Below are 12,974 nucleotides of genomic sequence, written 5' to 3' on the forward strand. Positions count from 1 at the left end.
CACCCTAATATATCAGAGGTCATTTTTAATTACAATATTTTACAGGAAACCATCACTATAATCTGAATTTGTCTTAGGTACTGAGATCTCAAGACCAGCCTCAGGGTATGTGTGTGTGTATATGTGTGTGTATGTGTGAAGGGCCCAGACGAAAATAACTTTTAATGCTTGATATGAGAATTGATTCATTAAGCCATTACTAACCAGGCTCCTGACAACATACTAGAAATGGTTTGTAGAAGAAGAGAAACAAGAAGGACGAGGGGCAGGAGGAGGGAGAGGGGGAGGGGGAAGGAAAGAAGGAAGGAAGGAAGGAAGGAAGGAAGATCTAAGAAGGTAGAAGGGAGGACTTGAAAAAGAAAAAAGCCGAAATAAATAAAATATAAAACAAAAAAGAGAAGGGTTTGCTTCAGTGGTGCAGTTGGTTAAGCTCTGGCTCTTGATTTTTAGCTCAGGTTGTGATCTTGGGGTCCTGAGAGTGAGCCCTGCATGGGGTCCACACTCTGTGTGGACTCTGCTTGGGATTCTCTCTCCCTCTGCCCCTACCCCCCACTCTCCCTCTCTTCCTCTCTCTCTCTCAAATAAATATATAAGTCTTAAAAAAAAAACAAAGAAGAGGAATTTTAAAAACCAAAAATTGATTTTTTGAAAAGCTAATCAAGTCAATAAATCCCTGGCAAAAAGTGATCAAGACAAAAAAAGAGAGAAGACATAAATTGCCAATTTTAGGAACTGAAAGAACTTCACTTGAGATCTTGCAGATATTAAAAAGATAGAATAAACAAATTTCTTTAAGAATCCAATTAACCAAACTGACACAATAAAAAACAGAAAATCAAATGCATCTATATCTATTACAGGACTGTAGTCTGTAATTTAACTGTTATAATCATATTAATAACATTTTCTATGGTAATATTTTTATTCTGAGTATTATTTTCTTGCATTGGATAAAGAAATGCACAATTATGTTGGTGTCAATGAGAACCAGGATATGGGGGACAGTGGAATAAAGGAAATAATGTAACATCAACAAAGTAAAAACCCTATTGTCCTGAATTCGAATTAGAAATGTCTAAATCAATTTATTATTAGATTTTAAATGTCCACTGAAAACACCGGCTGGGATACAATAACCGATGGGCGTCTCACAGTTCTACACATCTTGTGAGCAAAGGCTTTGACTGTACTTTGTTCCCACTATTATCTTAAGTGTATTTGTATAGAAAGCAACCTTCGAAGATGCAGGATCTTCCTCTATAACAAAGGGCAGACATGCTTCTTGTCTATTAGAAAATATCCAGGTTCTCTAAGCTCATTGTTCTTCTGTAATACCCCCACCTCATGCTCAAGTATCATCTGGCCCTCCCTGTGGGAAATGGGGTTTGAAATACTGATGCAAAAATGCTTATATTCTGGCTACTTTCACTGACTTAAATAATAAACATTTTTTTATCTTTGACCCGGGAGTCTCTACCAATATCCATAAAACTATGGAACGGGAATTTATTAACTTAGAAGTGGGTAAAAATATCAAACTCTTCATGGTTCTTAAAAATGCCTAGAGGGGCACCTGGGTGGCTCAGTCAAACATCCGACTCTTGATTTTGGCTTAGATCATGATCTCAGGGTCCTGGGATCTGGCCCTGCATTGGGCTGTGTGCCTTAGCAGGGAGTCTGCTTGAGATTCTTTCCCTCTGCCCCTCCCCCTGCTCATGCTCGCATGGTTTCTCTCTCTCTGTCTCTCAAAATTAATAAATAAATCTAAAAAAAAATCCCTAGAAACTGGATCCTACCTGGAAAGAATAGAATAACTAATTCTGTCACCCAGACTGTGTCTCTAAATACCTTTTCCCACTGCAAGAAACCAGGGCTCCTTGGAGAAATGACTTATTCCAGTTCTTTAGCAAAAAATGTATTAGAATGATCCTGGAAAATCTTAGTATCTCAGAAAAGAAAACAAAATGAAGATACCAAAAAATCATTAGAATCATGTCAAAAGGACTCAGGAATCAATATGAATGAGTTCCCACTGGAACAATTTGAGCATCAGAAAGGATAGTATTTGCAATATAAGACAACATACAAAATATATTTAAGTCCATGGGTACATAATAATAATAATTTTTTTTAAAAATCTTATTGATACCTCTGATGTATTCTGAGAAACCAAAACATAATTTTGAAAACTAATAAAGTGAAATAATCCAGCACTTTTCTGCTTCCACTACATGCATTATACCTCAGCATTAGCAAGCAGTTAATGAAGAGAAGTTTCTCTTTATATAACTAATTCAACTATTGAATGGATTTTCATGTTACCATTTTACAGTGATCATGATACAAAAAATAAATAACTAGACTTTATGTACCTCCTGGTGGAAGTACACAGGATCACCTATGAAGTAATTTTGCCAAAATAATTAGACCTAACTATGATGAAGCCTCTAGCTCTAACTACCAATTTACAGGAAATAAGGGCAGAAGAACATGTAAATGATAATACAGGAATGCAATTCGCAAATTTTACAAGTTAAATACCCAACTTATTAACAACAAAAATCAGCAAGGAAAAAAAAAGAAGGATGAAACACCTACAGATAAAGTGACACCTTGTTTTTATGCCAATTCAAACAAACTACAAAAACAAAATTAATATTTACAGAATGATAGGGAAATAGGAGCACTAGATATTTGAGATTAAAGAATTATTATTTATTTGGGGAAATGTGTGATGATAACATAGTAGCTATATTTTAAAAGGAAAGTAAATCCTTGCCTTTCAAATACAGTCTGATATTATATACAGGTGAAAGATGATGTCTGAGGTTTATTTTTAAAGAACCCCACAGGGAGAGAGGAAATAGACCAAACATTGTGGTGATGAGCTGTGGGTGCCTGGGAATTTATTATAATATTCTCACTTTTGTGGTTGTTTGATATTTTCTATACTAAAGAGTTTTTAAAAACAGAGAAAGTTTTTCATCATCATTATGATGGTGAAATAACCAAGAGAAAAAATTCCTAAGGGGAAATCCATCCTGAAGTATGGATTTCTCAATTGACTGTTCAACTCTGCCATCAACTACAAACAAAAACCTCCCCGTCTTTAGATGATGGTACACTGAAAGGAATTAGTCTCTTTAACAGTTTGTTTGCAGCATTTAAACTGCTCATGGGAAACAGTGCTCTGGCATAATTCACTTTACAATTACCCAAGAGCAATTCATAGCCCAAGCTAGTCTAAATTCATAGGAATAAGTTACCCAAGGAATTAATTACCATCCAATTTATTACTTCTTCATATCATTTAAGCTGTTGAAGAAACTGGTTACCTGGAAAATTATGTATTTTTGGAATGCTTGTCAAATTTAATTTAGGTTGAGTTGTAAGGCGGAATTAACAAGCATTTTCCTATTTCTTGTGCCTAAAGTGCCACAGGTGTGTCTTCTACAAGGACAGTTGATTGTAATAAGTTGGAGTAATCCCACTCTCCACAGCTGTGCAGTCAAGGCTACCAGAGTTTAACATCTCAAAGGACGTAACCACAGAAATCTCCACTGAATTTAGCAGCTGTCAACAGCTAATTGCCCTGTAGCCTGGTTTTCTCATATCATGGCGATTGATGTGAGATTTGGACCGGTGCTTGATGTGTTACATCAAAAGTATATGCATTCTCGGGGTGCCTGGGTGGCTCAGTTGGTTAAGCGACTGCCTTTGGCTCAGGTCATGATCTCAGGGTCCTGGGATCAAGCCCCGCATTGCATCGGGCTCCCTGCTCCGCGGGAGGCCTGCTTCTCCCTCTCCCACTCCCCCTGTTTGTGTCCCCTCTCTCGCTGTCTCTCTCTCTGTCAAATAAATAAATAAAATCTTTAAAAAATATATGACACTCAGTTAAGTTTGAACTTCATATCAACAATGAATATATTTAGTATAACTATGTTCCATGAATATTTAATATTTAAGGATGTTTCATGCAATATTTGAGACACATTTATACTGAAAAAGTATTTCTTGTTCATTTGATATTCAAATTTATCTGGGTGTTCTCTATTTTATCTGGCAACCCTATCCCTCCTCATCATCAGAATTAGAGATAAAGATTCTGAAATTTATAAAGATGAGCCTTTTTATATCATTTCAGGTAGTTCTATTCTGACTAAATGGAAAACTGAAATAGTCTGATGTGATGTCTTAGGGGATCATTGTTGAGAGACAGCCAACTGCACACATTCTCTCAAACTAAATCTCAAGAACAAATTTTCATCTGAGAAACAAAATCATTAGAGTAGTTTAGTAAGTTCTACAGGTAGATTCACTTGGAAAAAGAGTTAAAATTCACTGTTGGGTAACCTGGTATCCTATGTAAAGTATATTCTAAATTTTCTCTGTAACTTGGGGGCAAGCACAGTCTTGATGAACAAAGCAATTCTTTACTAGGGAATTGTTTCTCAAACTTTGAGTATGCAAACCACTTAGGGATCTTGTTAAAATCTTCATTCTAGTTCAATAGGAATGAATCCCGCCTCTCTAACAAGATAATGCTGCTTATCCATTTACTATAATTTGAGAAGTAAGGGACTAGCATAAAGCAATCTATATAAGAGATGCTGGGGAAAGTTTGATACCGAGAGAAGCTGCTAAATGTCAAGGACTCAAGTCTCGGGAAGCCTTGAGAATCAAGGTAAGTGAATTATGCTTAAAGCTGGGAATATAGCCAAATTTGATTAAATAATGATTGAGAATGTACTGAAGCCATCTCTCATTGTATGTAACCCTTGCCTAAGATAAAGTAACAGAAATAAGTAATAGAAACCTGGATCAGAGAACTAATATTTATGGAAAATGTTTTGAAAGGTAAGTAGTCCATACATATCTAGATCAGGAGCTCTTAGCTTGAGAAACATGGGATCTAATTGGTCCAGAAACAGATTTGGGAGAAGCTAAGGAACTTCCTGACATTTTATACAAAATTGGGTGTTAATAATGCAGGGCTGATATTTAAAATATTTAACCACCAATAAGAATGTATGCTTGACCCGTCCAAAAACTGCCAGCCAGTATTTAACCATGCTATGTCCCAGGTGAATAGCAACTCTGTTTACGTGTTATTTTTACAGTTTCTGTAACTTTCATGAGACTTTCAAAGGAGTTAGTAATTCAAAAAAGGTCCTAAACCACAGCTCTAAATGAATTGTATTAGATGATAAAAGCAATACACATCAGTAACTGGACATTTTAAGTGACTGATGAATGTTAGTATATGGTTATTAGCATAACTTTAAAAAATTGCTTTCACTGAGCTAGATTTTAGAGTTAATTATAACTAAAATTATTAGTTTTTATTGCCTCAGATGGGTGTGTTATCACTGGTCTTTCACTCATTTTTTCTTACTCCCATCTTTTCTGTCCCTGTGTTGTCTTCCTTATTCTCATAACCTAACTCTGAGTCTTGTTAGATCTGTACCAGGTCTTCACTATGTTCCAAGCTCAGACTGGTCCTTCTTTTTTTTTTTTATTTTATTTTTACTTAAATTCCAGTTAGTTAACATACAGTGTAACATTAGCTTCAGGTGTGCAGTTTAATGATTCAACACTTCTGTTCAACACCCAGTGCCTATCACAAGTTCACTCCTTAATATAAATCTAACCATGTTAAAAAATTTCAGAAAGACTGGACTTCCACTTCTGGGAAGATGGAATAAACAAGCTTTTCCCTATTGCCCCTCTAGGTACAACTAAAACCCCTGTATGTTATATATAAAACAAACATAAGAAGACTGTGAAAGGTGGAGGGAAGAAGGCAGACTGGTTAGGAAACTTGACTTGAGAAATGACACAGTGGTAAGTTCTATTTTCTTTTACCAAAAATGCCAGACTGGGTCCTGAAGAAGCCAATAACCCAAAAGTGCCAACAGAAAAAACAAAAAACAAAAACCTCCAACAAAAGTCTGCTCTCTCTAGTCAAAGGACCAGGATAGGTATAGTGTGGGAAGACAGAAAATTTTTAGACAATAACTGCTCTATTCCAGACAATACCACAGAAATTATCCCACTTCCACATACCCAAAAATAACAAAGTGGAAGCCTAGACTTCTACCCTTAAAGGTAATAGCAAAGCATCCCAACACTCCCACTGGTGTTTTGTCACAATGGTCAAGTAGAGAGCCAAGACACTCATACCCACCATCTGGTCACACCCCCACCCCTTACATTGTCAGTGGAGATTACACAGAAGCCTGGATTTTTACTCCCATCCAGCAGAAATGATGTGATCCTCTCCCTCTCCCTCCCTCCTGGAGTGTTGTCAGAGGAGGCACAGGGAAGAGTCAGGACTTTCAATGTTGCCCAGTATAACACAGCCATCATAAACATGGTGTCAGTGGGAACCATATGGGAAGTGGAAACCCTTACCCTTGCCCAAGAGTAATGAGGTATCAACAGAGTCTAAGTGGGATACCTGAACTTATAATTCCATTTGGTGACCACCTCCTGCATCACTTCCCCTGCCAGATCAGTTTCAGAGAAAGTTAGCTACAATAAAATTGATTTATAACTTCATAAAAAAATCTCCAGTTTTCAATTAAAAAAAAAAGACCAGGAAGATCTCAAATTGAATGAAAAAAGATAATAGATGCCAATACCAAGATGACTGAGATGATAGAATTGTCTGATAAAAGTTTAAACAGCTATGATAAAAATGCCCAAGCAAACAATTACAAACACATTTGAAACAAATGAAGAAAAAAAAAAAAGTCTTAACAAAGAAATAGAAGACATACAGAGAAATGGAAATTTTAGAACTGAAACATACAACAACCAAAATTAAAAGTTCAGAGCCTGCGCTCAACAGCAGAAAGAAAAAGATACTGGGGGACACCTGGGCGGCTCAGTTGGTCAAGCGTCTGCCTTTGGCTCAGGTCATAATCTCAAGGTCCTGGGATCGAGTCCCACATTAGGCTCCTTGCTCAGTGGGGAGCCTGCTTCTCCTTCTCCCTCTGCCTGTCACTCCCCCTGCTTGTGCTCTGTCTCTCTCTCTCTCTCTCTCTCTGACAAATAAATAAATATTTTAAAAACAAAGACAATTGGAAGAATCAGTGAATTGGAAGATAGAGCAATAAAAATTATACAATCTAAACAACAGAGAGAAGACAGGTTGGGAAAAAAAGAAAAAAGATCCTCAGGGGACTGTGGGACTATAATAAAAGATATAACATTCATGTCATCAGATTCCTGGAAAGAGTAGAGGAACAAGGTGGGGCTGAAACATATTCAAAGAAATAATGACTGAAAACCTTTTTAAAGCTGGCAAAAGACATAAACCTACAGATTCAAGAAGCTGATCAAATCATAAATAGGATAAATCCAAAGAAATCCACACCAAGACATATCAAAATAAACTTCTGAACATAAAGACAAAGAAAAAAATCTTAAAAGCACAAAAACAATACCTTATATATAGGGGGAAATAATACAAATAAATGGCAGAAGATTTCTCATTAGGAACCATGCAGACCAGCAAGACACTATATTTCAGGGGCTGAATAAAAAAAAAAAGAAGTTTCAACTCAGAATTCCATACCAGTGAAATGTTAGCCAGCTAAAAATTGACTCTTAAGTTCTGCCCTGACCTAAACAAACTTACTAAATGATAGAGAAATATATCTCTGTTAACACAGTCCTTGATATATAACAGGGCATATCTGTAAATCTGATGCCAAATTAGCTTTCTTAGGTCATTATAACTTTTTATGATTTTCTTTAAAATTATTTCATTGTATATTTCATACATAAATGAAAGTACACCATATATATATATATATATATACACTTGGTAGAGGTGGAGTGACATTGTATAGGTTGTATAGGTTAAAATCTTATAGAGATACATGGTGGTGGTTTGTTATAGAGAGGAAATATTTGGAAACCATTGTTGCTCATAATTAAACAGAATACTTGACCCTCTTAGCAAAGAATACAGTCAAGTTTCCATTAGTATAACAGGTTTAGGCCTTTGATTCTGCAATATTTTAATGGACAGAAGTTGGAACCAAAATATCAGAAGAAGCCATTAAGTTAAGATGATCAAAAGACAAAGATGGCAATCCTTACAACCTAAATGTTCTCCAGATTTTATTCAACCTTTAAGTGCTCTAATTGCAGAAATATGACAACTCCAACCTATAGACCTATACTTCTGAGTTATAGTCAGGGTTCTCCTTGTGCAAAATTAAATGGGTATTGCTAAACTGGTTAGCTGTTTATCCAACCCATTTTTCTTCCTGGGCACTTGGCTAGACTATATTTGCTCCCTTGCCTTCATCCATGCCACATAATTGAGTTCTAGCCAATGTAATGTGAATAAAGAAATGATTGACACTTCCAGGCCTGGGCCACTTCATACTTGATCTTCTAGGTTCTTTTCCCCTCCCCAGGCTTGATTTAAAGGAGCTTAGAAGCCACACATTAAAGATGTCAGGGCCATAAAAATGGAAGGAATCTGGATCCCTGAATCATAGCTTAGGAAAACAGCTGCTTGACAATCAGAAACACTTGTTTTGGACTTCCTGTCAGCAAGAAATAAATTTCTCTTGGATTAAACAACTGAAATGTGTAGGTTTATCTATTACAACAGCTAGTGCTATACTAACAATACAGTAGGTTTTATCTTCAACACCTGTCTCCTGAAGTCCCATTCCCCATTCATTTACCACTTTTTTCATGATTTTCCCTCTTCAATTCCCTCCTTCTTCCTTTTATTCCCACATACATTTCACAACACAGTCTCCAGCTCCGAGGCCTACAACAGGCTTGAGGGCAACGTCCCTTCAGTCCTTACACAGAGCCCTCCTTTTGCAACACTGTGCATGAGGCACCATTAGAAGAGGATTGAGTCCTTGCTGAAGGAGAACTCAAGTCTAGCTTGAGCTCTTGGGAACAGAAAGTAGAGCAGAAATGGGAAGGGTGGTGACCCAGGTTCCCATATGCTCACTGAGGCCTGGAGGCCAATCTGCAGACATTTGAGGCTGCAGTACAAATGCTGTAGGGGGAGGTTTGCCAAATCATCCAAGCAAGGAAAAACCTAACTTCTGTAGCTCAGGTCAGGTCTGCTTCTTAAGACAAGGTTTTGTTATTATCTGTGCCCAGGGCTTATGATTCCTGCAATTTCCTTGTCCTTTTCTTTCTGGGAACCATCTTGCCTACCTCTTTTTTGTGAACCTATGAAAGAAAAACACAAAACAAACAAACAAACAACACACCTCTCTCCTAGTGGGTAACCCAGTCAACCTTTAAATTAAAAAGCCACAAGTTTCCAATAGTCTGCCTCTGACTACTCTGCATGCAGCCTGACTCCCTGCTGATAAGGAGTGATTCGGAAAGTCTATCTTAAGAAAGAAGGGTCTGGAACAAAAAGAAGCAAGGGATACAGAGAAAACACAGGGGACCATGAAAAGGAGTTGGGATGAAAAAAAAGAAGAAAGACGCAGACTTACTTATGTCACCTGTGGAGACACAAGGACGAGAAACCAGCTTTGAAATGATGACTGTTTTTAGTTGTTTACCTAAACAACTTTGTGTAGATCACAAATATCAGGCTGAATGCAGTTTTTCAGTAACAGTTTTGAGGGAAAAAGTGATGTGTATCTTTTTTAAAGAGTAGCTGATATACTGTAGGTGCTCAATAAATTACAAATGAGGGACTATCAAAAAGAAACCAGGCAATTTTTCAATAAACAAAAAATGGAAGATGGCTACTGCTCATATGACTTCAAGACATTCTTTAAATTCTTGAAAGAGTGATGTCAATGATATCTTTTTATATAAAGAAATCTCATTAGGCCATGTTCAATATGGGCAAATTTATTTTAGCACCATTTAGTTCATCAATCAGAGATTGGACTGGCATAGAAGATGATTCAAAATTCATAATTAAAGCAGATTTGGCCAGTTATCATGTAGACTGAATAATCTTCCTTTCCTCATGTAGCTAAAATAAAATCCTCTTGGTCTAGTTTGTCTAATTTTTCTTTGGTGCTTTGACTGGAACCTATTATTTCTTCTGTTCTTCTGCCTTGTTATAGTTTCTTACCTGGCTTCAACCCCTTGGAATATAAACCAATTTCAATCTGAAAGAATAAAGAAGGAATACAACTTTGCTCAGTCAAGAAGCAGAGGAGACTTACTTTTAAAGAAATAGCACAATATTCTAGTACATGTTCAATATTCAATACCACAGCAGATGCAATAGTACCCAAATTAGTATTGCAGACCAAAGGCAGGTCTAGGCAAAACCAAAGCAGATTGCTGTTGCCTTCTGCACCCATCAAGAAGGACCACTGAAATATAAATATTGAAATATGAACCACTGTGATACTAGTGCTAAATTAATAACTAAATAGTTGTGTGACCCTGGGTTAGTTAGCTCTCTGCACCTCAATTCCTCATTGGTAAAATGAGGAGTTTTACTAGGTTTAAAGTGCCTTATAGTGAAGAGTGTTGATTCAACCCAATTTGGACTTTTAAAACTTTTTTCTAAAACAAAAATACTGCTTCAAGCATTGACATATGAAGCATTTTATTTGCTTGCTCAAGATACCCACAACCAGATTTGTAGTCTCCATGGTGTCATAAAAGAGAGATTTGTGAAAAATCATATAATGGAAAAGGCAAAATATATGCATTTTCTCTGCATTGTGAGTGTCTAAACTTACAGCATTGGAAAAGTCATGTTAAATTTTTTTGATGTCAACATGTAACATATGTTAAGTCATACAGCATTCTAATTTGCTTTCTTCCTTTTCTGTACATTATCCCTTCCTCCCTTATATAAATAATTATGTGACTAGATTCTCTAATATGTAGTGTGGAAGAGACCAAAAATGATTTAGACAAAGGCTGACCTTTAAAATGTTTGTAGTTGAGAAGATTTGTATATATCCGTGTATATACATACATATTATCCATTTATATATGTAAATATATTTTTACTTGGTAAATACATTATATACTTTTTTATGTTTACTGAATATTTATATATGTGTGTGTCTGTGCATATATACTTATGTATGTACAGAGACAGATATAATTGCTAGGTAAAGATAAAGTGCTTGTGGCAGAAGAAAAGTATTCTTTATAGCTGGATAAGTGAGGGGAAAGAGAAGAGAATTTGAGGAAATGGCATTTAGTGGGATATTGAGAGTTGAATTCAATCTGTAGAGACATACGAGATATCATATTTATGATGAAGTAATTTGAACTTATATTGACTTTAAAAGGGTTTTATTTTTTAGTGGGTATGGAGCTACAGATGCTTTTTAAGCAGGGTCAGGAACAAGGTCAGGGTTATGTTTTCAGACCTTAATCTGGCAGCATTATAAAGAGTAACAATAGGAAGAGATTAGAGATGAGGAAAGCAGGTAGGAAGTTATTTCCAGGTGAGGAATAAAAAGGATCTTAATGTAACCTGATGACTGTAGCAATTGGGATGAGTCAGCAGATATGAGGACGGATTCTACAGTGTGCAACAACAACTGATTTGTTCCTGATGGCAAAGTGAATAAAAACTGGGGGAGGGGAGAAAAATAACCACTGTTTGGGTCCCCAGTGGTCAATAGGATAATGGAGTCCCTACTGGCCCCAGGAGAAGGGTTATGTTTAAAGAGAACATGATGAGGTCAGGTTGGGGGTAGCATACTTGAGCTACATACAAAGTGGAAAGCATAGACAGAGATGCTCAGAGGTAGGGAGACCTGAGCACTTCCATTCCCTCTTCCCTTTCTTCTAGTATATTACACAACAGGAAAATACCAAAATAGAGTATATGTAAAAATTTTTTATATGAGCAATTAATGCCTTTAGTAAACACCATAAAATCACAATGACTATCTGTATGATCTTGAAGATAATATCACAAAGTCTAAATATGCAGTGGAAGAGGAACCCCTTAGTCATTTCTAGAAGTGGTCAAGAATGAAAGCCCACAGCTCTAAGAAGCAAGAAGGAATGTTGTCTGATGAGTTGGCAAAGCAGTATTAATATATTTAAGTGGTTGTATTTAAATTTAAAATAATTGGGAATTGACTTAAAAGAGAAAGTTGACATAATCAAAATTTTTATTCCTTCTTTTTTTGTTTTTATTTGTGGAATTACATTTTTATTATAATATATATTTATAATGTATATAAAACACCATCCCTTGAGAAATATCTTCTAAAGACATTTCCACAAAATAATAATCCCAGATGCATAATGAAAAATAAGCTAGTGTTGTTAATTGCAGTCAAGACATATGAAAATTATATATCACTCTACTTAAAGTTCACAGTGTACATTGGAATACAAAGTACCCTGAAAATCCACCTTTTGTTAAACTTACACTCTGTGAGGCCCATGATAAGCTCCTTAAATTATCTTACCTAACCCTTGGAACAATCCAATGCCACAGGTGACATGATTATCTCTAGTTTGCAGATCAGGAAATTGAGGCTTAGAGAAGTCAAGCAAATTGCCCAGGTCCCAAGGTTATTAAATAGATGTAAAATTATGTTTTTCCTCTGAACACCAATTAACTTGAGAAATGTTGCCCAGGGCGAATTGGTTTTCTACTCCTAAATCCAGTCACTCCTACTTCTCTGTACTGACTCCCCACTCCAAATAGGAGGCAGTGCTGATTTTTTTTACAGGGCTGGGGTGGAGGGGGGCAAAGGGGGCTAGCATTGAGGAAGCATTGAGGTCATAATACAAGAAGGCATTAACTACCAACTCAACTCTTAAATCCCTAAATCCTTAAAAGGTGAATTCAAAATGAATTTCTACTTCTCCATGAAGACATTCTAGGTTTATAGGTTATAGGTTTAGACTATTTCCGATTATTTTACAGAGGCTCACCACTTTGGATGCCCCCAGTTTAGCAACTAGAATAAAAACTACATTAAATGGGCTCACACTTTTTTCTAGCCAACTGCACACATAAA

The sequence above is a fragment of the Callorhinus ursinus genome, unplaced genomic scaffold (genome assembly GCF_003265705.2).
Source record: "Callorhinus ursinus isolate GAN/ISIS: 27379988/994484 unplaced genomic scaffold, GSC_fseal_2.0 scaffold22, whole genome shotgun sequence".
NCBI lineage: Eukaryota > Metazoa > Chordata > Mammalia > Carnivora > Otariidae > Callorhinus > Callorhinus ursinus.